The sequence below is a fragment of the Podarcis tiliguerta genome (genome assembly GCF_965153285.1).
Source record: "Podarcis tiliguerta genome assembly, chromosome: 7".
NCBI lineage: Eukaryota > Metazoa > Chordata > Lepidosauria > Squamata > Lacertidae > Podarcis > Podarcis tiliguerta.
In genome coordinates, this window is record NC_139540.1 from 58241627 (window position 1) to 58268168 (window position 26542).

Here is a 26542-nt window from a genome sequence, read left to right on the forward strand (position 1 = left end):
TTTTTTTAACACAAAAGCCATACCCTGCATCCTTGAACAAGCTGCAGCTTAGATAAGTTCATAATATCTGAATAGCACTGAAATCACTGGGATTAGTTAATAGCTCTGAATAGTGGTGGCTTGTGGTGGTGTGGTTCCCCCCCCCCCATGTCACTGAATTAATTATTCTAGTCCTAACTGGTTTTCCAGAAGAAAATGAGATTTTATTTACATAATAATTTGGGGAAGGGCTGGGTTGCTGTTGTTTTAACGCCTTTGCATACAGATGTGAAGCCAAGTGCTAAATACCAAAGCTCTGACTCATTGGAAAGCTGCTTCGTAGCCGGAATCCTCCTCACCTATTCGAACAAAGTACCACATACCAGATGGCTCCATGGGAGTCAGGAGGCCTGAAATGGAGTAATCACTCAGTTTGCAGATGGGAAGCTCAGTGCACTCCCAGTTCAATAAGGGGCTCATTTATTCTGATGGATTTTGCATAGATGGGAGTACGTCTCCGAAGGATGTGTTGTTCTCCGTTTTCCAGATTTCCAGGCACCACAAAGCTTTCTGTCCACCCCCTGTCACATTTCTGTGACGCAATGTGACAACAGTCAATAGATGGAAGGAGCACCCGTCCTTTTTACATCTCCTTTAAATGTTGAAAAGAAGAATGACAGCAGAATTCTGAATTCTTCCTGCAGTCATCATTCCTGCATTTAAAGCGTGGGACTCACTCTGATGGTCCAAAGTGGAAGACCCCTTTTTCAAATTGCTGTCATAGAATTGTAGAGTTGGATTGGACCCTGAGGGTCATCTAGTCCTAAATAATCCATCATTATCTATAATATTCCATTGCATGCTTGAGTTGTGCATGTACCGTATTTTTTGCTCTATAAGACGCACCAGACCACAAGACGCACCTAGTTTTTGGAGGAGGAAAACAAGAAAGAAAATATTCTGAATCTCAGAAGCCAGAACAGCAAGAGGAATCGCTGCGCAGTGAGAGCAGCAATCCCTCTTGCTGTTCTGGCTTCTGGGATAGCTGTGCAGCCTGCATTTGCTCCATAAGACGCACACACATTTCCCCTTGCTTTTTAGGAGGGAAAAAGTGAGTCTTATAGAGCAAAAAATATGGTAGGTGTCCATGTGTATCTGTACTGTGAGACGGCCCTTTGAAGTTAGTGGGCAGATTAAAAAAAAGCCTTTGCAAGAGGCTTCCAGGCCAAAACTAGCTATTGCAGAGGGGCAGAAAGGGTTTGATCTGGAAGTATTTATAGCCCCACCAGGTCAGGTCAAACACATAAATGGTCCTTGATAAACAGACACAACTCAGAATCTGAGAGATTATCATAGGCAGGGGAACCTTTCAGTCCACAGCCCCAAGTTCCTAACTCTAGCCTCTATGGTTTCTGGTACAAAATCTGATTCCTTCATGAGGAACTGAAACTTTTGCCCTTCAGAGGCATGATTAAATGAGCAAAAATACAGTGCCTCCTGTAATGCATTGCTAGATAATTTTTCAGCCACTGACCATTTTTGCAGCATTCACACTTGACCTTTCGATTGATTGCAACAAATGTACATTATTCCTTTTTTTTCAATACTCAATTACCCAGACTATTGTCATTTAGGCACCTGCTTAAAACACATCTGATCACCCAGGCTTTTCCTGAGAGGTAATCCAGCTATATTAATCTAATATTCTGATTAATCTGTTCTATTGATTTGCGGTATGTGGTTTTCATTGATTTTATTAATGTACCTTTATTGTTGATTTTATGCTGTTCATCACCATGATTTTTCTCTCCTTAATATCAGTGGTATAGATTTTTTTTTTGGCAAATAAATACAATTAGGATAGGCATAAAGGTAGAATTGTGCATCTCAAACTTCAATTAACCTTTCCTCCAGTTTCAAAAATATGTATTTTATTTTGTAAAAAGGCTTCTGGTGTCACAGAGAGCAACAACCAAGCATTGTTAAATAATGTAGAAACAGGAATGCATCGTATTGTTACCAACCAGTCAAAAAAAAAAAAAAAGGTAAGACAGGACAATTTTGCATTCAACTATAAAAAAATAAGTAAAATTATGCAACCAAATGCTCCTGATTATACCACGGATGCAATGAGCCTCTTGACGTCCTTCTCCTTTAGTTCCCACTGATGCTCTGGGTAGCTGAACTGTCCATAACTTGCCAGGGATACAAAGGTGGCAATTGTAATTCAAACATGATGACACAGCTGTCATTCCAAGATGATTATGTTTCATCCACCTTGTCACTTTTAGTGCCAAGCCGAGATATGATTTGGGAAACCTGTGAGCAGGGCTTCCTGTGGTTTCCTTAATGTAAAAGCAAGCAGTGGGGGAGACTGAGATGAGGACCATGAGGTGGGTGTCAACACGTCCTGAATTAAATAAGCCTCTGACAGCTCCTAATTTGCCTAATGGAGCAGAGAGTGAAACAGGGATAGGGTACCTCTGGCCCGCCATATGCTATTGAACTACAAATCCCATCATCCCTGATCATCAACCATGCTGACTGGGGCTGATGGGAGTTGGAGTCCAGCAACATCTGAACGGGGAGGGCTACAGATTTCTCATCCCTAACATCCAAAGGGTTTCATGGCATTTTCAGCTGGACAGAATACATAGTTCTGATCCAAATCACAAACACAGAGCTGCTTTCTTTCTTTCCTTTTGAAAAGCCTGCAGGAAATCATTTTCCTGCATCTCTACCATTGCATCCACTGTGGTTCTTAGTAGCAACAAAGACTTGCAGTTTGGTGCATTTCAGCGCAGTGGAGGACTGGCTCTTACAGTCCAAAACAATATGGCAGGCACTGGGTGAGGGATCCAAAACATCTGGAAGACCCCAGGTTGAAGAAAGCTGCTTTACAGCATAGCACAGTTGTGATTTATTGTATGCTGGAATTGTTGATACGGGAGTAAGAGCCAGTCCTCAACTGCGCTGAAATGCACCAAACTCCTATCATCCCCAACTAGTATGGCCAGTTGTCAGGGATGGGAGTTGTAATCCAAAGCAGCACAAGGTTGGGGGAGACTGTGTAGAAGTGGCTGCCCTGCCCTGATTTAAAGGAAGATAAATCAGAAAGAGGAGAAAATAGATTCTCTTGCTATTTACCCTTCTGACAGTAGTATAAATGCATACATACTGGCTACATGCACTGTAGAATCCCTTGCAGGAACAACATGACCCAACAGGCTTCCTACATCAGCAAGCCACTAACCACATCCAACATTGCACACGTCCTTAGAAAGATGACAATATTCTCCCACACACTTGCCATACCCTTTTTATTTGCTCTCCATTGTTTGCTTACATTGCCTGTGCTCTCCTGGAATGAAATAACCTGCCATTCTAAGATTCACTGTGAAGTCTCCAAGCACATTGCAAGGCAGAACGAGGGACCTCTGTGACAAGAAATATATTGGCAGAGAGCAAAGGTGAGAAATGTCAGCAATGAGCCATGAAAACTGGAAAGCATTCATATGGCAAGAGTGTTGCATATGACTTACAATACCAATCTTATACCCGTGTGTGTGTGTGTGTGTGTGTGTGTGGTTTCCCCCCTGGGGCAGACATGGGGCCTGTCTGAACCCTTAGCGGTTGGTATCCCGGTTCCCTCAGGTCACAAGTCCTGTCAACCATCATTACCTCAGACTCGACCAGACTCAGCTTCAATTCTATTGTAAAATAAACATGAGGAGAAGGCATGAATTTCTCTTCAAGGGAGACTGTAATAACAGAAGTACTCTTGGAGTAAGGGTGGAGTAATGGTGTAACTCAGCTGCCATGGGATGCTTGTTTATGTGCCCAGTACAAGACATCAGGGGTGGGGACCAGTGGCGGACCAGGGGCAGAGAGCAGGCATGGGCATGGCTGGTGCACGTTCCGGGGGGGGGCATGGCATGTGTCCTGGGGGCATGGCATGCCACCCGCAGGGGCATAGTGTGTGTCCCGGGGGCATGAGATGCCACCCAAAGGGGAGTGGCATGCGATCTGGGAGAGTGGCGCACCGCCTACGGGGGGCGTGGCACCCAGCGCAGGGGGGCAGCCACGATGGCACCCCACCGGCATCGTGGTGCAGGGGGCGGTGCACTCTCCCTGCCCCCTCTTCCTCTGCCAGTGGTGGGGACAGACTTTAGGCTTGATAGATCTACCTTGGGGCGGGGACAGAAAATGAGGCCTGGGGGTGAAAAACAGTCTGTTAGGCCTCTCTGTTTGGCCAGTGGGACTCTTCTCAGGACACAAGCCCTCTCCAGACACACATCACCCCCTGCTGTCATGCTTTTGCAACCTCCTTATGTGTTTTTCTGGCTGAAATACGTCCTTGAACTCTGATAATGCCTCTTGTATGCCTGGATGGTAGAGGGTGTGTGGGTGGGTGTGTGGGTGGGTGTGGGTGTGTGGGTGTGGAAACTAGCCTACTGTACAAAGGTAAACTTTTCATCCATTGCACCACCCACCTTCACCTCTGGCCTCACCCACTCGGGCATGTGGCCCCCAAAAGGCTGTCCAGAAGAATTTGTGGCCCTTGAGCTGAAAAAGTTTCCTCATAGCTGACTAAAACCTTGGCCTGATAGAGTCACATGCAAAATTATGGAGTGCACACACAGAGATACACCATGCATACCTTGCTCACACCAAATCCCCTCAGAAACACATATACACAGAGACTGAAACACACACACACACCCTGCCCTGTGATGAAACTCACCCCATAGAGCTGCCGCCTTCTGAGCGGGTGCAAAGTGCGCACGTAAAATAGGCAAGCACAATTTGTGAGATTGCACATCCCTGTTGGCACACATTTGTGAAGGCATCAGCCTTAGCTTCCAGTTTCCCAGCGTTGTGGAGTTTGAGTCAGCATGTGATGATAGCCTTAGCTCTGATCTTATGCTGGCAGGCTTTCAGATAATTGCATTATACTTCAAATGTAGAAATAGCACATGGGGTTTATTGATTCCAACTAAGAAAACAGGAAAGTAGGAAGGGGAAATTGTTAACTTACAGCTTCCTCTCAACTCTGCTTTCTATCACTTCACCAAAAAGCAGTGTGAAAATTATACAGTAGCCATAATAACTATTACCTGGGTGTTTGCTTTTGAATGGCTTATTCCCTAGTATATCCTGACAACTTATTCTGTAACTTCAAAGGGGAAAGCTTTACTACCAATGATTTTGAAAGGTTTGTGTTTTTGGGGTTTGGTGTTGTTGTTTTTAAGAACAGTAAGCAGAAAGAAAAAATAAATTGCTATTGAACAAGCCAGTCTTCCTTTCCTCTTTCCCTTTCATACAGAAGAAAAAACATGTTTAGCACAAACCCAGTTACTGGAATATTGATCACACAGGCTTCTACTGAAAGAAACATCTTGATTTTATCAGGCTTCTCACCCCCCCTAGTAACTGCAAAGAGAAACTAATTCTGCATACATTCAGTGTCAAATCAGTTTTTATGCGGAAACAAAAAAAAAGCAACCCTGGAAAACAAAGGGAGGAAAAAGTAACAGCAATTAATAAACGTATGTTTACTGCACTAATTAAGCATTTCCTAGAGGGACTGATTATGTGTTTGTTTATACCAGCCAGATACTGCTCACTATGAGAAAATACCCACATTTCATACATCAAAAAGCCACTCCTTTCATATTTCCTCTGCCATTCTCACTGTAGTGGAGTGCGAGACAAGAGCGTGAAAAAAAGGTAGAATTATTCATTACCTCGTCTCCTACTGGTTTGTATGTTCAGGATTTTTTTTTAATAAGCACAAAGCCATAAATTAGCTTGTAGCAAAATAGAATTAATTGGGTGTCTTAGTAGGATCATCAAGCCAGGGTTTGAAATCAATTCATCTGCCAAAGATTTCAGTAATGTAACCTTCACTCATTAAGGTGAGAGCAGAGATTCTGGATCTCTTTGTTACACACATAAACACACACAATAAAACAAGACTGCTTGTTCCACACCCACCAAAAATAAACACCCAATTAGACAATGTGTGTGCATCATGCATATTACCCATTCAGAGACATTAGGGGGGATTTTATAATCTTCTTAAAGAGTGCCATTATTTATGTCATACTCTGACAGATCTCAAGTGTTCATCAAAGACATGTAAGGTGCTTCCTGCATGATCAGTCAAAGCATATGCCAAATGCACTTGGCCCTTGAATGCGAAAGTTTCGTTTCAGTGACAATAGCCAAAATAGCTATTTATTTTTATTATGTATGCAAGTTTGTATATCCTGCCAACTAATCTAATCTATGGGAAGAATAAAGATATAATAAAACCAAATATAATAGGCAATTAATGCTTTGCCAAAACATGCACATCAATTTCTCAAAAAAATTCCTTCCACTACTAAGTAGGCTTCCATTTTTCTTCCTGTTTCTCAAGTTGCTTTAGAATTCCTTTAGAATTGTGGTGGGTTCAGGACTGAGCTTCCCTTATTGTTGCAGCATTCACCCCTCCTAATCCCAATCCACGTCATCTTCTCTCACAGTAGGTTCATACTGTGTATGTGTGGGAGATGGTCTTATGAAAGGCCATTGACTAACCTTGGCCGCAAAAATATGCTTTCTAAATAAATAAATAAGCTACAGATGACATACACTACTATTAGACAAAAGCACATATTAGTCATTCATCGGCGTCACACACACAATTCTCAGAAGGCCCAGGGCATGCAGATAACTCTTTCTGGAGGGTAAAGCAAATTCTATGGAAAGAAAAATACACAGCACCTGTGAACATGCCAGTTTCTCTCATCCGAGATGTTCAACTCATTCAAAATAAGCCATTTATCATCGTTTCTATCCCCAGTTTGGCATGAGCCATACTCAAACTTACCTTTCCTAGCCTGCCAAGTTTCAATTTAGCCCACTGGGCCATTTTTCTAACTGTAAGTTGCAGAACCTACTACCCCCTCCCCCTGATTTCTCATTGCAGTGGTGGAATTGCAATTCAGCTGACTCACCCTTAATATAGGGCCACCACGACAATAGCTCTATAATTTTAATTTTAATGCCAATGCTTTCCCACACAGATGTGCTGAAAGCAGCTCACATGATACACAGACAGCAATGCGAGGGCCAGAATACATATCAAAACATCAGTACAACCAACAGCTTAGAACAAATTTACTTTTAAAGAAACAATCTAGCAATCTAAAAAAAAACAGTCCATTTGAACAATGCTAACAATACAAGATTTCAGATTCAGCACAAAACAGGCATTATAAATTATTAAAAGCACAATATCAATCCACTGGCTTATCAGTTGTTAAAATACACAAGCCATAATGTCTCTGGAAAGTTCACAAAGAGGGCATGAAGGCAACAGTTAACTTCTATTGTTTATTCCCAGCTACCTTGAAGATAGTCTGCCTCTGAACTTGGAGGTTCTATTTACAGTGAGAATCAGTTTCACAGTGGATTTATTTGTCTAAAAATGCATAAAGACAACCCCCGACTAACACACACACCCTCCAGTGTTGCTCAATGTCCTCTCATCATCCCTCTGGGCTGGGCTTCTGCTGTGGGGTTAATACACTTTCTGAGTACTCCAATTGCACTTTTCTGTACCTAGGAAAAATGCAACAATCCCTCCCAGACAGCACATTCATCATAACTTCCAATGGTGTTGAAACACATTTCACTGTCTCTGGGTACTCTGTCCTTGTGTGGGCAGCACAGGATAATAGCTTCAGACGGAAACAACCCAGTTCTTTAACAAAGGTCAAAATTGAACTAGAGGTGAGGGAGAAGAAAATCACAGAATTCGGCTGCTTTGGCTGCAATGAGGACACGGACCTTTCTGCGCTCTGTGAAAGCAACTTAGGTTTGCTTCTCTTTCTCACAGAGCGGCAATAATGGCAAATGGGACTTGGAAGCCAGAGTGGCATTGGGCTGCTGTTCAAATAGCTCTTAGGATTGCAATAATACGAGGCACAAAAGGTCTCCAAACAACCCAGCACAATTTAGAATTTAATCTGGAAACAGCAACAGTGATGAGATTCCAAGTGGGGTCCTTCTGAGGTCCAAGACGGAACTCCCCAAAGTAAGCAACTTTGACAAGCCAGCAAAAATAAATGCTTTCCCCACCCTACAACTCTCTTCTAACCATCTTTGTAACAGATATTCACCCCAAATTTCCTTTGGCAAGAACCAGCAGAAACTGTGCTATTGACTCTGATAGGAACTGCCCACAAGTATATTAATGCATCTGAAAGATATAATAAGGCACACACAGAATTAGCAGAAATGGGAATCTCAATTTGCAGGCCACCTGGATCATTTAGTTGGTTCTGCATGGATTGCTATAAAATGCAAAAACAGAAAGCAGAAACAACAAACTCAGCCATCTTTCCTGTACCTTTGACCATATCCCGACAGCATCCCAGTTCTGTTAGGGTGTCGACTTTGTATTGTCTAGGGAATAGTACTGGATGGTTTGAATGGATGTAAGTCATGCTTTGAAAAAGAACATTAGAGGAGGCGAAGAAGGCTCTGTTCAGCCTAGAAGTTAAGGCTGCACATGGAGCTTTGGGGGAAATTCACACAACCCACATTGGTCTATTCTGAGTATCATCTCTGAAGCTGTTCTCAGGACTGGTGAATGGCTTCAAGAATGTCACCATCGGTCATGCTGTTGTGCCCATATGCCCATGCATGGCCACCATAGGAAAATAAATGTGGAATTATGCTATTTATGATGGTGCATGTACAAACAAAGAAAGGCAGCATGAAACAACAGAATCGGGGGTGCTTCCAGATTATAACTGTTTTGACGTAGCGTTCAACTGCGTTTCTTCACCATCTTGGAACGTCTTCCCATATGAAGAAATAGCTTCTATGGAAACACTGAAGGGGGAATTAGAACTGGAGAGTCCAACCATTAGGGGCCCATGGGCATATTTGCCAGCTGAAGAAACTGTTGTGGGAACCCCACGCACTACAACCAAGCACACCCCACAACCTTTCCTATCGACAACAACAGAATTATTTCAAGTCTAAATTCAGCAGGAGCAGAGGCACCCATGGGTATCACACTGGTGGCCCCTGAACTAAAGACTATTCCAGGCAAGCACTCTTTAAAACAAGCAGGAATAACAGTAATGTCTGCATGTTGCTGATAAGGACACATTTCCACATCCACACCTGCAACAGTTTCTTCACCAATTTTAATTTGGTGGCATTAATTTTATGGAAGTCCCCATGATGATGGAAGGGAAATGAAAACCTTATTCATAATTTAGTTCTACCAGCATAAAAATTAACATAGAAGTGGGAGGAGGGGGTCGCTGCCAAGTCCCACTCCCTCCAATGCATTACCAATACCATGATATGAGTTTGAGTGGTGAAGGTCTGAAGTAAGGATATTCCTCTATCTCTGAGTTCTGTGGGGTTCTACATAGCATGGAGAGGCTCCCCAATTCTTCACTCATGGGGCACTGTAATGGCTGTAATGGCAATGCGCTGGAGGGGTTGTTTACACACAAGTAGAACAAACACTCAACTAGGGCTGTGGTCTTCCCGAAACCATATCATACATTAAAAGCTGCTCACATGCACGGCCACCACTCCCACCAACATTTAGGAATCTGGTGATTACGGGTGTTTTTCTAATTAGATGAAATATTTCCTAAGCCAGGGCAATCTGCAGTAAGCATGTACATTTTGAAAGGGGCAAAGGAGTTCATTGCCCAGATATCTCTATTTAAAGGAGATTTGCTTTTGTTCAGCAGAGCAGAGCACATGGCTGGGAAATGGCAAAGTGCCAGGATGAAACTGCTCCTAATTTTCGGAGGAGGCCACTTGCTAATTACACAAACTGCAGGTGTGAAGAGAGAAGCTCAAAGTAATCAATAGCAGTAATTAATCTGCTAGACTGGAGCTAAAGAGCTAACAGCTGGACATCAGCAATGGACACATGCAACAAGATCAGCAATAATTACCTCTTTAAATATTGAATTTCCATAGCAACAATTAGGTGGATAAATAAAGGCTTGAAATCAAGGTACCAAAGCAGGATGCAGAACTACCAACACAACCCTCCTACCAAACTATGGCTGTTTTTAAAACACAACAATATTATTCTTAGGCAGGCTGGTCTCTGATGCAGCGGCAAGTTCCCTTTCTGCAACTTCTGGGTCCCCCCGGCTAATGTCACCTAGCTGCTTCTGAACCTCAGATCAACTTCTTTTTGTTCACCCACCACTCCCTGAGGAGAGCAGGTCAACAGCAGCAATAATGGCTCCAAGTACAAAGCGTGTTTTCCCCATAATGTGATGAAATGAACACATTAGCTAGCTTGTTACTGCAAATTAGGAATTCATTTCTCTAGAGAGTTCTGCAAGCCCTAGATCACGAAATCCCAATAGGTAGACTATATTTTCTCTGCTGGGTCCTGCGCTCCCCTCTGTAACAATCCTTAAGTGAACTCTTGAAGCTTATTTGAAACTTTGCAGAGAAGAATGCTTGGCACCTATGCAAATGGTGCCATTCCATCGTCAATCCTTCAACTCCAGTTTCAGTTTTTGGAGATTTCGTATTGCTTCTTTCTAAATAGCCTGCGTGAGGAACACCTTCACCCCCAGCTCACTTGGTTCCGCAGAAGCCTTGTTCCACATTCCCTCCTTCACCCATGTGCGATCTGCTATGACAGGGTTGGGAACCTTCAGCCCACAGACCACATTTGGAGCACCAGGCCTCACCTTTTGACCCACAAGGCCATTTTCCCTAAATATCACATACACTATCAGGTGTGGGCAAGTGGGACTACAAAGGAAGAAGCTTAAAATGAGATCCTGAGGAGAGAAAAAAAGAAATGCAAGGTTACTGTGATTAAATCATGGCTCCTCTTGTCTTCAGTCCAGTTCAGTCTTTTGCTGGGTTCTTTTCAACTGAATCCAGGTGAAACTACAAAGGAAGAAGACACTTAAAATGAGATCCTGGTGGTTGCTTTGCTGGAGCAAGGCACACTCCCCCTGCCCTTCAGCTGGAGTACACCTTGCTCCAAGAGCACCAAGGGTTTTCTGTTGAAGCCGCTGCTAAAAAGGAGTCTTCCCTCCATTTTAGTAGTGGATCCCATGCAAACTGCTTGGTGCTACTGGAGCAGCAAAGCTCCTTGCACTGCGGCTTCCAAGCACTCAGCTATCAGTCCCCAGCTGCCCACTTGGGAACAGATTTGGATGATCATGACATCAGGTGACTGACAGGTGGTTTGCCCCCTTGATCTGCCCAAGTTGTTCCACAAGGGTGGGACCAGAAAAAGCTCCAACTCATGCAGCCAAAAAGGTTCTCCACCCCTGCTTGCCACCTACTTTACAAAGGATATTCCTCTATTTGAAGGTTGTTGGTGAGTAGGCCTCCATTTGAAGGGATTTTCTATGTCCAGTTTTAAAAATAAAGAACCAAAAGAAAGAGGAACAGGGGCCCTGAAATTACCTACCAGCACTTCATACCTGGACAGCAGACTGAGGAAGCATAGAGGTCACGTGTTCACAGTCTACTCCATTGTGCTGAAATGTAGTTCTACATTTGCATATACATACACACACACACACACACATATGCATATGCAAATATGAATCTCTTTTCTGGCAATGCTTTCCTTCTTCTATGCTGAAGCTAAACTGTTCACCCTAATAGCAGGGCTTTCTCACTGGTGGCACCCACATGTTGAAATGTTCCTTGGGGTTCTATCTATTTATTTTTATTTGAAATAGTTCTAGGATGCCGTTAAGGGCAAAAGCCATATCAAGGCAACTCACATGTTAAATGTACAAAACAAGCACAATAAGCATATTTAATAAATGCCAAGCTAAACTAAAAGAAAGAACATCCAGATGGCCCAAAACAAAGCAATTCAAATACAGACTAAAATCAGTGGCATAGCAAGGTCAAGTGGTACCCGGTGCGGAAAATTTCTTGTCACCCCCCACATTGAAATTATTAAAAGAAGGAAAAATAAGATACTTACAGTTGCAAGTGTTATTTTCTGGTTTATTTACTTAACTTCATGAGCATAAGCACTTAAAACCTTTTTTCTGCGATGGGAATTTCTTATTTTAAAAACATAATTTTTTGCCATTTTGTCACCCCCCTCAGTGGTGACACCCGGGGCAACCCGTAACCACCACAAACCCCTTCCTATGCCACTAACTAAAATTCAGCAGCAATCTCACAAAGCAAAGCACAATCTCACGCAAAGGCCAGTGAGAGCCAGTAGGAAAGCTGGTCGGGTATAGGCTCAGTCCCTTTCCTTTGTAATCTCCAGCCTAACTTCTCTAAGAGGCAGGCACATGATGATCTCCACATGCAGACAGGCTAATATGGTGAGGGTCCTTCATGAAAGTCAGGCCCAAGCCGTTTAAAGGTTTTAAGGTTAAAAAGAAGCCTTTTAATTTAAATAAGCTAATAAACACCCAGGCAACCAGTGCAACTAGAGCAGGGTATAGGATACATGTCATATGGGGCAACCTTTCGGCTCCCACCAGGGCTCAAGTGGCCACATTTTTTTTACTAGCTGAATTTTCCAAGCCAGTTTGAAGGCAGCCCTACACAGAATGCACTGCAATCATCTAACCTGGGCTTCACTGGTACATGAACATCCGAGGAAAGATCAGACCTCTCTGGATAGGGATACACCTGATGTATCTGCCTGCCTAAACTACAGTGAAAATGCACAATAAATGCATCCTTGAAAACCTCAGACTTACTTTGGTGGAAATCTGCATAAAATCTCTTCAATAAATCTCACCACAGGATTCCAATTCTCACAGGCTCTTGTCTGAAAAGTACATTTTATTTCACAAACAACTCTCGAGCATTGATTTCTGCCAGTAGCACTTCTGAATCTCTGTAGCCCACAATATTTCTGTACGTGGAACTTCAAAGTTTGTAATATTGATTTGTATGGCACATCTCAATTGCCTAACAGTGAAAATGCTATTTTTGACCAGCAAAAATTGAAGCTGGATGATACACTTTGCTTTGCTCAACACAATTCTGAAGCATTTTGGAGTTCATTTAACATAGAACATTTGATTTGCAAGAATTTTCTGTGGTGGTAGGGGAACATAAAGGAATAGTGAATGCTGACATCTGCGGTCACTCCTGCACAGTAGTCACAATAAATTTTGAAGAAAAGTCTCCCATCTTATCCCCTGCCCTTGGTTAAAGGTATAAAAAGTCTGTTAGAACTGAGAGGCCAATAATGTTATTTTTTTCTAACTTATTTAGAAACCAAATGTATCCCTTCACACCTGCTTTCTCCTTAATGAGTTGGCTATCGAAAAAACTTCAGATTAGCACCTGCCAGCTCCCTGCACTAATAGGAAGATTATTTTGTACCAGAAAAAAAGTCACGATAACACTGAAAGAGAACACATTAGCACAAACGGGAGATGACTCTGGGCCACTTCTCATGTTGCATTTCAAAGACACAGCTGTGTCTTAGTCCTGCATGTAATGTACACATTTGTAAATATAACTCAAAGAACACAGTACTATTGTTAAGCATCTCCAGAAAAGAAACCTTGGATAACTTACCCTTGGCAGGGCTGGCTCAATACATTTTAACACCTGGGGCGAACCACAAGATGCAGCCCCCTTCCCCACTAGGAAAGAAGGGGTGAGTGAAGATCTACTGTCTGTTGCTTCCAGCTCCTAGCAGCACCACAATGCACAATAAGGGCTAGACTGTTGCTTTTGGGGACACCATCCCTATGTACCATTCAGGCTGATCTGAAGACCTGATTGTGACTTTCTACTATCCTCTGAGAAGAGGGTTCACGCTGAGGGTACCAGACCCTTCCAGGATTCAAATCAGGTTCCCAAGGTGTCTCATATCCACAAACAAAGAGATAGGGGGGAAAAGCCCTTGTGTTCTTTGGTGGCTAATCCACAGTTCGCTCGCTCTGCCTGCCATCTTCCCAACTCTGACTGCAATATCCCTACCTGGTCACCTCTCACATCACTTAATGATCCATCTGCACCACGGTGCCTACAGTAAACTACTTAATTACCATAGCTAAGCAGGTGGCTTGTTAAATATTCATCAAATTTCATTTATTCATTACCATAGAAAGCACTCCTTTTGAAACCTGCCGCTCGTGCATGTGGCTATTTTGTGTAACCATGTGGTGCCATGGTTATTTTAGTACGTCCCATTCTGCTTGGCGATGCCGCCGTCTGTTCTATCCTTTGCAAACGTCTGCTACGATTCAGTCAAAGCCCATTTCTATTTCCGTCCGTGACTTTCGACAGCCGAATAGACCTAACGTGGCACAAGCCAACCTGGATCCTGCTGAATGCTTAGAAAGAGAGATTGGGCGGGGGGTGGAGGGTGCAAAGACAGTCTAACGGCAACAGCAGCAGGGTGCAAGGCTGCAGGATGGAGAAACGGTATTCTTCCCTTCCCTGGGAAACTGTCTCTTTTTCCCAGCAGTTTTAATTTTAATCATAGAGCTGTACTGGGGGGAAGCAGTGAAAAGCTGGTGTGGGGCAGGGATCAACAGCTGCAGCTTCCCCCTCCCATTCACACATGCACCTTAAACTTCCCAGGCCTAGATTTCCATCAGTGTTGCTTTGCAGGGTAATTCTTCACAGAACTCTAGCCCAATGGTTGCCATCAATTTGATTTGAACTGATTTTATAAATGAATATGATGTTAGAATGCTGTATTATTTTACTGTTGTTAGCCACTCTGAGCCCAGCTTCGGCTGGGGAGAGCAGGATATAAATTAATTTATTATTATTATTATTATTATTATTATTATTTGGTCATAGCCCTCACATGTCAGTCTGCTGCCATGACATCTGTCTCCAAATATAGTCCATACTATGGCATAGGACTGACTCCAAGAAATATATTAATGCATCCAGCACAGCCTATAAGTACAAACCTGGACAAAGGATTCAATTTTGGGTTTCATCACAACCAAGGCAAGTTCAGTATTGTGTTTTTCAGGGGTGCCAACTTGAATAACACATTGGGGGGCAGGTAAGCCCCATCCCACATAACTGATCACATGAAGCAGTGCACACACACCATTTGAATGGCAATGCCCATCAGCTGGGGGAGGTGGCACCCTCAAATATTTTACTGGGAGGCCAAAGCCCCTTTGGCCCCTAGGAGTTGGCTCCTATGGTGTTTATTTACTTTCCCTTTTTTGTTCAATTTCCTTCACAGAAAAAGAAATGAGGTCTCCTTCACATCGTCAATCAGCTTTTGCTACACAACCACATTTCTGAAGGCAAACAAGCTAATTCAAAGCGAGGGCATTACCCATTAGTTTCATTGTTTCGGTCATAATATCACATAGCCAATGTTGATTGGCTAACCTCAATGTTTCTAACAACAAATAAATAAGTAAATAAATATTATTATTAAGATTATTAAGATTAATATTATATCTCACCTTTCCTCCAAGGAGCTTGAAGTGGTGTACATGGCTCTTCCCCTCCACAATTCTTCCTCACAACAACTCTGTGAAGTAAGTTAGACTGAGAAACAGACCCTGGTCTGAGAGGACAGAGCCCTGATTGACTCCAGCTGCAAAGGTTGAGGTACTGAAGAGGCCAGAGATCATCTTGGCTGTGAGTCCTGGAAGACCAGCTCCCTGCCTAGCAGGTCTTTTCCACCTAGCCTAGCAGGGTGGACCCTAATTGACTCCAGCTACAAAAGCTGGAGCTGTTGAACAAACTCTTGGGGTTTTTTTCTTCGGAGGGAGGTTGTTGCTGTTATTTTTTCGTATCTTTATTTTAGATCTTGTTGCCATTTATGTAGAAACTATTCAGTTGGGTTGTGCATTTTTAATGTTTTATTTGTTTATGACTACTTGTGTTATGTTAGAGCTAGGTGTTTTTTCATGTTGTAAACCACTTTGAGCATGGCTTGAATTGTGGAAAGGTGGCATACAAATAAAAGTATGTATGTTGCCCACTGAGCTTAATGGTTGAGTGGGATTTGATCTCCCAGGTCCTAGTCCAACACTCTAGCCACTACAGCACACGGGCCATCTTTTCTTCTTTAAGTACCATACTAGTACCAATCAAAGCTGTAAACAGATGAAAAAGGTACCAGGAAGGAAGGTACTGAAGGAAGAACATATGTAGGGCCATCTTACCCATAGGCGCTAGGGGTGTTGGGCACCTGGGCGCCAGGCTCTCAGGGGTGCCAGGCCTTGAGTCTGGGGCCCGAGAGTTGAGTCCGGGGAAGAGCCCACCCATCGGTTGGAGCGCCGCAGCAGGCTCTTCTACTGTGAGCAGCTCTGCAACGTGAGTTCGGGGGTGACCGAGCCAGTGAGACGCTGAGGCAGCTGGCCGGCTCCACCCTCCTACACGCCTGGGACTGGGCAACCTGGGGTGGGTGGGCAGATCTTTGCACCCCAGCGCTGCATATGCTTAAGACAGCCCTGAACATACAGCTACAGAAAGAGCATTCACATTGGAGTGGAACTAGCACAGGGCCACAGAAGTGAAATTTTTAACTCCCTTTCATGCACCCCCTTACAACCCGGCAAAATAAGGGGCATAATTCAGAACAAAGAAAGTGTCCACAAAATTCACATTCCACCCGTTTCAGCTCCATACTAATTCTCACACATGTATGTCTTGCTCCCAGTTATACTCCTTTGGGGGTTTGTGGTCCAAAGTTGTGTGAGTGACATTGCTCTCACACACATGTACTTTCCTCCTGAGTACACCAGACAAGCTCATGCGTGAATTATATAAGCAAGCCAAAGAAGAAATAGTCTTGACAGAAAGATTATCATGACATTCAGGAAGATTTCAGGAGGTTGTGACATATCGCAAGAGGAAAGCTATCGCAATCATACAAAAATGTTGCAAAGCACTGAATGAATGACCACGCTGTAGAATTGACTGAAATTGCAGATTTTGCACATCTGCTAGGTATTTAGTAGCACTATTCTACTCTAATGCAATTATAAATGTCGAACTGAACTCTGCCGGAATTCAGCAGCAGAAACCTTTTTCCTCTGCTATTTCTCCAGATTCCTGTTATAACTCTCAAAAATGAAAGGTCAAGCTACCTACCTTCTCTTTATTACCCATGCAGTCTGGTTCTGTGAATGTTTACTCAGAAGTAAGTCCTGTTGATTTCAAGGGAGCTTATATCAAAATTGCATGCGCTTCACACTGAAGTCCACAATCCTTTTGCACATATTGTACAGTACTCTCGAAAGTTTCTCCTACTCCCTGTTTGTTTTCAAATAATCTTCAATACGTTCTAGGAGGTGATATTGACAAAAGGAGAAGCACACCTACTGTAGGCTGATAACTAACTGCAGCTGCAGTTGTAATATTCTGTTAGGTATTTTTGGGGGTACATTGAAAAATGCAAAGGTGGAGGCTATAAGCGAAGGCAAGGGGTGGACACCAACGCATTAAAAGGTAAGGCTGGAATCCTGGGCACAGTTATTTGGGCAATAGACATCACTGAACTCAGCAGATGTTTTCTCTGAGCAAACATGCATAAGACCAACGGACCTTAGTCTTAGACAGTGCTTTTTTCTGGGGGGATGCGGGGGGGCACCCCTAAACATTTTGTGAATCTATGTTTGGCCTCATTGAGGGGCAGTATTTCAATATGAGTAGGAAAATGAGAGTACCCCTAAACATTTGTTTTTAAGAAAAAAAATCACTGGTCTTAGACATTGTTAATTGTCTAAGGGGAGAGCCAAACTCCTGGCCAACAATGACAGGGCTTAATAGAGTAGTGCAGTCACTCCCCTCCCCATAGCCCTATCACTTGCAACAGCCAGGAAAGAAGGTAAGGGTGGGGGGGGGGGCACTGTTCTTTGCTAGCATGATAGCAAAGAGACCCAGATCAGGTCTATTGCTGTCAGCTGATGGCAACAAGGCCAGCTCAAGAAGCAGTGGATCCTGGGCCAGGCCAGCCCTGCACCCAAACTGTGGGAATTAGACTGTAGCTCCCATTTGTAGAGAATGAGAAAGACAGCCAAGGGTCGTTTGACCCTTTAGTTCTCTTTTCCCTCCTATAAAAACTACACCAGACACTCTCCAGTGTGGTGTGGTGGTTAAGAGCGGTAGACTCGTAATCTGGTAAACCGGTTTGCGTCTCCGCTCCTCCACGTGCAGCTGCTGGGTGACCTTGGGCCAGTCACACTTCTCTGAAGTCTCTCAGCCTTACTCAGCTCACAGAGTGTTTGTTGTGGGGGAGGAAGGGAAAGGAGAATGTTAGCCGCTTTGAGACTCCTTCGGGTAGTGATAAAGCGGGATATCAAATCCAAACTCTTCTTCTTCTTCTTCCTTTAAAGAATATATAACTTAGTGTACTTGCAGTTGCAGATTATGCACACACAGAGAGAGACACACACACACACACTGCAGCTGGATGTTTCTTTCAGTTGCTAAAACATCTTACATAGATTAAACTGTTACAGACTAACTAACATTTAGAGACTGACTGATACAGTGGTACCTCGGGTTACAAACACTTCAGGGTACAGACTCCGCTAACCCAGAAGTAGTACCTCGGGTTAAGAACTTTACCTCAGGATGAGAACAGAAATTGTGCGGTGGCAGCGGGAGGCCCCATTAGCTAAAGTGGTACCTCAGTTTAAGAACAGTTTCAGGTTGAGAACGGACCTCCAGAACAAACTAAGTTCGTAACCAGAGGTACCACTGTACTGTGACTCGGAGGCAGGCAACAGCACAACACAACATGCCTGCTGCTCCGTTAAGACTCACAAGACTGTTAATAACTGAACCAACTAAAAATAACTGCCTCAGGTGTATGACATCACAGGGTTCTGCAGCCCTTTGAAACACGAACCCTTTACATATACCTTTCGGATGCTAACATCTCAGAAAACCACCCCATTTGGGGTAGTTAACTGTGGCTTCTGCCACTCAGGATATCACTTGTGGTAACTTCCACCCACCCAAATGGGTGGACACATTTGGGTGTTCCTCACTGGTGGGGCTCACCTACTGGCAATGGAGTTTCCTCACCAGTGGAAGTCAGCATATTCAGGCAAAGGGACACCTCTGCCTCATTTCCCCCCCGACAAGTCATACTATGGCCCCTGATGGGGGGGTGGGAATTCCATGCTTTAATACCAGTCCTGCAAGCCCACCAATGTCATTAGTGGGCCAGTGGGATCTGTCTCTCCCATGCAATTTTGTCAACACCTTTCCTAACATGTACACATGTGTGTGCGCACACAGAGACTTTGCCGTTTTCCCGATATGAAAGACTAAGCCACAAGAAGTGTGGCTGGAGCAGATAAAGGGGCGGGGGAAATCCCTCTGTCTTCAAATTGGCTGCCTCGGAGATTAAGCAGCAGGAACAGATCCTCGCTGATTCAAAAGCTGCCCCCGTGTCAGAAACCAGAGGTGCCTAAAACAAGATTTGGGTTGTAATCCTTAGACAAATTATATGCCCTGGTTTATGAAAATACGAGGACTCAATTATGAAAGGATGTTATTGAGGACACCTTCTAGTGAGCATCATTATACCTTAGCAGCATCAGATGGCAGCGCTAAAGACAGACTGTCATTTTGGCTGAGCCACAATACATTTCCTTTTATGCCTCTGCCTCTGCTTTCTCTGGCAAGGAAAGCTTCAGCAATGTGACGACGTCTACATAAAGCCAAACATGAGCCATGCCGCAGTACTTAAAGATCGATATTATTGGCCTGGCTACCAGACAGACTACACCACAGGGGAATAGCTTGATTAGCAGAAAAGTCAGTATCACATCCTTTCCTGTCAAAAAGTAAGGCTGGTATTTCACATGCTTTTATGACAAGACTGGAGAGCACGGGGTTTTTGAGAGAAAGGTGTAGAGATGGCACAAAACTTCTTTAGCTCAGCAAAGCATTTGCATTTGGTAAGACCCAAGATATGTCTGTGTAAGGGCAGGTTCACACATGTGTATTTGACACTTGAGGGCAACAGCTTCAAGGGGTGGGATAACCCCATAACCCCCTGTTTCTGCCCTTCATAACACCATGAGTAGATCTTCCAGCTCATAGAATCATAGAATTGTAGAGTTGGAAGGGACCCTAAGGGTCATCTAGTCCAACCCCCTGCAATGCAGGAATCTCAGCTACAGCATCCATGACAGTTGGCCACCCAACCTCTATTTGAAAGCCTCCAAGGAGAGGAGAGTCCACCATGTTCCAGGGAGTCTGTTCCTCTGTCGAACAGCTCTTACTGTCAGAAAGTTCTGCCTGATGTTTAAGTTGCAATCTCCTTTCTTGTAACCTGAAACCATTGGTTCAAATCCTACCATCCAGAGCAGGAGAAAACAAGCTTGTTCCCTCTTCCCCTTGAGATATTTGAAGATGGCTATCATATCTCCTCTCAGTCTTCTCTTTTCCAGGATAAAGATATGCAACTCCTACATCTGAAGTGCAAAGGCTTTTTGGTAGGATCTGCAGGGATTGGGATAAATTCATCTGGTCCACATTTAAATGGACCATCCTACCTAATATGGATGGAAGCATTTGTCAGTTTTTGTTCTCTCAGTTTCTGGTTAAGTTCTTCACATTTTTCCAGCAGTTTGTGGAGGGGGGTTTTTGTGGTTTTTTAAAGACCTCATGAAACTACATCAGCATATTCTTTCGAATGTCTCCTAATAAATACATTTTATATGCAATTTTGACTAATGTATATTTTTGCAACATTTTTCCCTAATAAAATTCATTTTTGTCTTGTATTTTCAATATATCCACTTTCATGCACACTTTCCCATAATACATGCATTTTTGTAAACACTGGATGGTTGGTGAACTGCATAACAAAATTCAGATAAGTGCATATTTCAAAGGATTGCCATGTTTCAATTCACATATTGTTTTGGAAAGTGCAAATTTGATAGATTCAAGCTGTCTTTTGAAAAACTGCACTTCTCTTGAGTTTTCCAGTGCAGTTTTCCCAAACAAACCATGTATGCAAAAATACATTTATTGGGGGAAATGACAAACAGAAACTGCAAAATTGCTGGGGTGGTGGGGAAGAAGTATATATAAGAAAAAACATAGACAAAAATGAGTACAGGCTTTTCGTGTGGCTTTAAAAAGAAAAAGTCACAAACTGATGTGGAACTGAAGCGAACTGACTTAAGAGCGGAAAAACGAAAATCTGAGAAAAGACCAGAAGGCAGAGCCAAGAAAAGGGGAAGTCCAATACTCCATGAAACATATTCACACCTTCACAATACTTCTGTAAAAGACGAGTAAGATTAGACCAAACAAAACAAAACTGTCCTCACATTCACCGACTAATGTTTTTATACAAGTTTTAAATCTGTTTTGAGGTTCATGTCAAGCCAGGAAGGCCTCTACACTAAACCGGATGTCTGTGTTGCACCTAAAAGCCAGAGAAGAATTTCCCAAGGAGTCACCATTTGTGCCTGGAACGGTCTTCTGAAGCATTATCTTTAAAGAGATAAATCAATAGTGAAAATAGGCTTGTTTATACTGCTAGATCCCTGCACTGATTGTTTAAGAAGAGGATATGCTCCAGAAATTGCTTTGTGAAAACTCAGAGGATAAGAGTATAATAAAAATTTATAGCAGAGGCCAGAAGCATCAAGACTAATGGAAGCAATGCTATTAAATCCCTTGCTCCATGCGGAGGTAGCCTTCACATATCCTTCACCCAGAAAGCTAGCAGTTTCGTAGTTCTGATGTGACACTGTGAACCGTGTACCAAAAGAGGAATGAGAGGCACCTCCAAAAGAATGCAAGAAGAGTCCCTGTTGGATCAGACCAAAGGCCTATTGAGTCCAGCATCCTCTTCCCTCCAGCGGCCAACCACATACCCATGGAAAGCCCACAAGTAGGAGAGGAGGACACTGGCCCTCTCCTTCTGTTTCTGCCCTTCAACTGGAATTCAGGTGCCTATTGCCTCTGGAACTGGAGGCTATCTAGCCATCATGACAAGTAGTCATTCACAGACTGAGCCTTCATGAATTTGTCTAATACCCTTACAATCACACCGTGTGGTGTGTTGTAGTTGTTTTACTGTTAGCATTTGAAGAACCCTGGGACTGTGATGCTGCTTTGGTGGCCAGCTCTGATGATGCACCTGGAGACACGTTTCAAGTGGAGCTACAGGAACTTCTTCTGCAAAGCACATTGAGTGTGCCCATCCTGCATGCCAGTTGCAAATCCTATTATCTAGCAGCTTAGTACACTAAATCTGGCCTGTGGGGTTACACGGACACAGCTGCTTCCTTGGCAGAAGGACCTTTACAAAGTTGCTTCCATTCCAACCTCACACTATCTTCTCTTCCTTTAGCCATGCCACCAAGTCACAGCTCTGTATGCTGCAATGGTAGGCAAGGAGGGTTGCGGCCACTGCTGTGCAGTCACTGCACCCCTTTGTGCCTACCCAATGCTCCAGGTTGACTTGTAATCTATCAATGCACTAGTCCTTGTTATGCCCCTTCATGCAGATTTATGTGCCAACACCCAGGCAAATTCTGTCATGTAAGCTCCAGCGCATTGGATGCCCCTGAATAAAATGGACTTCTGCTCTCCTGTTCTCACGAAGGTTTCCTTCCTCCTGACATCTGTCAGCTTCGCCACGACTTAAAAGCCGAGGCAAGGCACAGAGGGTCCGGTCTCCTCTGAAGCTGCATCCAGGTCCCTGCCATGCCTTCTGGTCTGCACTGCTTCTGTCGCAGTGATTATGAAGGCAGCAGTTGTACTGCAATTAGGATCCTCTTGGGCTGGCCAATCTGCATTAGCCACTGATGCCAGCTGCTCCATCGCCAGAAACATCTTCTTGGCACATCTTCCTTGTAGGCACCCGTCCTTTCCTGGAATCTATCTCCTTTTCCAGACCACTGCTGCTATTCAGTTAGGCCTCCAGCCAACTCATCTGCCTCCTTCTACTGCGGACTTTATTCACTTAAGCAGTTCTTTTAAAATGCTACCTGTGCTTCACGGCCAAGGTCTGTGCTTCGGGCTCTGGCTGAGCTGGAAACAGAGATTCATCCTCTGAGTCTCCCCACTGTTGTTTTCCTCTCTCTCTCTCTTTCTCTGAGTGGTACAGATGTTTGAGGGCTTCCAAGGGGAATGCAGCGTCCCTGAGGCCCCATCTCAGGCTCTTCTTGTACTAACCTTCATCTTTCCAGATGATGCATATTCCTCTTCCACATATTCTGCATGTATTGTTTCATTTTCTTCTGGAAATGAATCCAGACAGCATTTCATTCATTAAACACAGACGTGGACCATTTGCTTCAAGGGTTTCTTCTTTTCTAAAAAAAAGAAGGAGGATGAATGAATGAACAAAAATAAAGGAATTTGCTCACATACTTTGCTGTACTTCTTACAGCCACTTATCACTGGACAATGCTGAGAAACGATTTTATTTAAAAGTACTAGGAGGCGTGTGTTGTTGCTTATTACACATTTCTATAGTCCAGCCAATGACATATGTTCTCTGGAAAGGTCACAAGATATTTTTCTATGGTGGCTCCCTGCTTGTGGAATGCTCTCCTCAGCGAGACTCGCCTTACACCATCATTATATATATTTAGGTGCCAGGCAAAAGCGTTCCTCTATAATCAGGCCTTTGGCCTTTAACTACCTGTTTGAAGTAGGAGGGATGTTTTTGTTGTATTTCTTTCTCCTCTTAGTTTTAATGTATCTATGCAAGGTGTGTATGTCTGTGTTTGGTTGCATGTTACTTCGGGCTGCCCCAGGTAAGATAAAATAAATAACAAATGTAATAAATAATAATATTTTCTTTTAATTTCATATGTGCTATGGACAGATATGTAAATCTATTTGGTAAATGTAGAAACAAAACAAAACACATTAACCCAACTCAGACAGCATAGTCTTATTGGATGTAACATCATATGTGTCAGGTACAAAAGAGAAGAGGGCATCTTTAATAGCAGAATAGACAACTACTAAAGGTACAGTAGCACTGTCCAGAGGCAGATTCGGGGAATGCAACCGGTTCGCCCGCACTGAGACCCAAATCAATAGAGCACTGTAGGGGGCAACAGTGAGAAACAACAGAAGACAAGAGGTGGGGGTACCAAATTCTGGTGTCAGACAGGGCACCACTAACATTTTAAAGCCCAAGAGGTCTGCTTCAGTATGTTGAATTCATTTACTTCCCGGTTGTATGTTTTCCACCAGTTTACAAGGCAGGAAGAGATATACTAAGGAAACATAGGCTACTGCCTCTGTTTCTCACTCTTAAGGTTTAATTTTGAGAGACCTGGGAAGGAACCTGAAAAAGTAAGAATCCCCCAAATCCAGAATTAAGGATAAAATTGGAGAAATGGTTTAGTAAGGACAAATACCAGATACTCAGGAAAAGAGGAACAGTTGAAGCATATGTGTTTTGCATAAAATTATTCCAAACACTTCCCCTCCCTGGCTATATTATTATTATTATTATTATTATTATTATTATTATTATTACACAGCCCTTCATCCATAGAACTCAGGGTGGGTCACAACATAAAATTACAATATAAAAAACACAAGACACATAATAAAGATAAGAACAAAAACAGACCCTCCCACATGTAAAAGGGCATTGGATGTAACATAAACAATATAAGCATAATACAAGCATTTATGGCTATGATGTGATAGCTGTCATACTAGATCTTATACACACTATGTCTAGACCTCTTTGTCCTTGACCTTTGCACTTGCACAGTTGCTGCGAGATCCATGTCCTGCTTCAACTTGTTTAAAACAGGGCTCAGCACTCTCCTCTCCATTACCCATCAGTAGCACAGTATCTGCTTTCCATGGAGAAAGTCCCAGGTTTCTATCTCTAGGTGAGGCTGAGAGAGATCCCCGCCTGAAACTCTGAAGAGCCACTGTTTGTAAAGTGTAAGCCATACTGAACCAGATGGACCAACAGCCTGGTTGGGTAGAATGCAGCTTCTTCTGTTCCTGAAATCAGACAAAGCGAACTTGTGGTACTGGCGAAAAACTCTGCTGCTACTTTTCAAGATCAGGAATCAGGAATTATGGCTCTAACATGACGGCCAATCTCCCAAACACCAATTTTCACGTAGCATGTGGACAAGCACAGAATTAAAAGTCCTTGGTGATCTTGCTTGAGATGCAAAATTCCATGTAGTTGCCCTCCCTCTAGTGACCAATATAAAAATTGCAATGATGCAATTTTTGATTTAAACAATTTATATACTGCTTAACTACAAACATCTCTAACAGACCCCCCCCCCCCAAGTGTCCCTATTTTCCAGGAACAGTCCCAGATTTACAGAAGCCATCCTGGTTTCTGATTTGATCCTAGAATGTCCTTTTCCTTAGGACGTCCCTATTTTCATCAGAGAAATCTTGGAAGGTATGGAGTTAAAGGTAAAGGTACCCCTGTCCATACGGGCCAGTCTTGACAGACTCTAGGGTTGTGCGCCCATCTCACTCAAAGAGGCCGGGGGCCAGCGCTGTCCGGAGACACTTCCTGGTCACGTGGCCAGCGTGACATTGCTGCTCTGGCAAGCCAGAGCCGCACACGGAAACGCTGTTTACCTTCCCGCTAGTAAGCAGTCCCTATTTATCTACTTGCACCCGAGAGTGCTTTTGAACTGCTAGGTTGGCAGGCGCTGGGACCGAACAACGGGAGCGCACCCCGCCGCGGGGATTCGAACCGCCGACCTTTCGATCGGCAAGCCCTAGGCGCTGAGGCTTTTATCCGACCCCTGAACAGAGGAGATAGAAGACACCTGAGGGCAGGCCTGTATAGGGAAGTGTGTTAATGTTTAATGTTTTATTATGTTTTTATATAATTTCAGAGTGGCTGGGACAACCCAGTTAGATGGGTGGGGTATAAATAATAAAATTATTATTATCATTATCATTATCATCATCATCATCATTATTGAATAGGTAAAGGGGACCCCTGACCATTAGGTCCAGTCGTGACCGACTCTGGGGTTGCAGCGCTCATCTCACTTTACTGGCCAAGGGAGCCGGCGTACAGCTTCCGGGTCATGTGGCCAGCATGACTAAGCTGCTTCGGGCAAACCAGAGCAGCGCACAGAAACGCTGTTTACCTTCCCGCTGGAGCGGTACCTATTTATCTACTTGCACTTTGACGTGCTTTCAAACTGCTACGTTGGCAGGAGCAGGGACTGAGCAACAGGAGCTCACCCCGTCGCAGGGATTCGAACCGCCGACCTTCTGATCGGCAAGTCCTAGGCTCTGTGGTTTAACCCACAGCTCCACCCGTGTCCAAAAATTATTATTATTATCATTATCATCATCATCATCATCATCATTATTATTGAATAGGAGGACCCTATTTTCATCAGAGAAATGTTGGTGGGTATGCTCTAAGTCATGTACAAGAAATGCAATACAGAAAACGTTTTTAAAATGGTAAAAACTGTAAAATCAGACTTGTTCTGGAGCCAGAAGACAACTGGGACATAGAAACTATAGGGGGCTGTATAAATTCATTAAACAAGAACTTAGGACATGGAAACCAATCAGCCTTAGCTAGCTTGGGTTAAAATGTCAGTGT

General features: G+C 43.5%; 1 long non-coding RNA gene across 1 annotated transcript; it reads right to left on the bottom strand.

Annotated features, from left to right (window-relative positions):
- Nucleotides 1-1877: 1877 nt before the first annotated feature.
- On the bottom strand, nucleotides 1878-14734 carry LOC310681666. The gene is made up of 3 exons (XR_014513477.1): nucleotides 4724-14734; nucleotides 3326-3416; nucleotides 1878-2324 (listed from the first exon to the last, which is right to left on the bottom strand). It is a non-coding gene; the product is annotated as an uncharacterized lncRNA (long non-coding RNA).
- Nucleotides 14735-26542: the final 11808 nt, after the last annotated feature.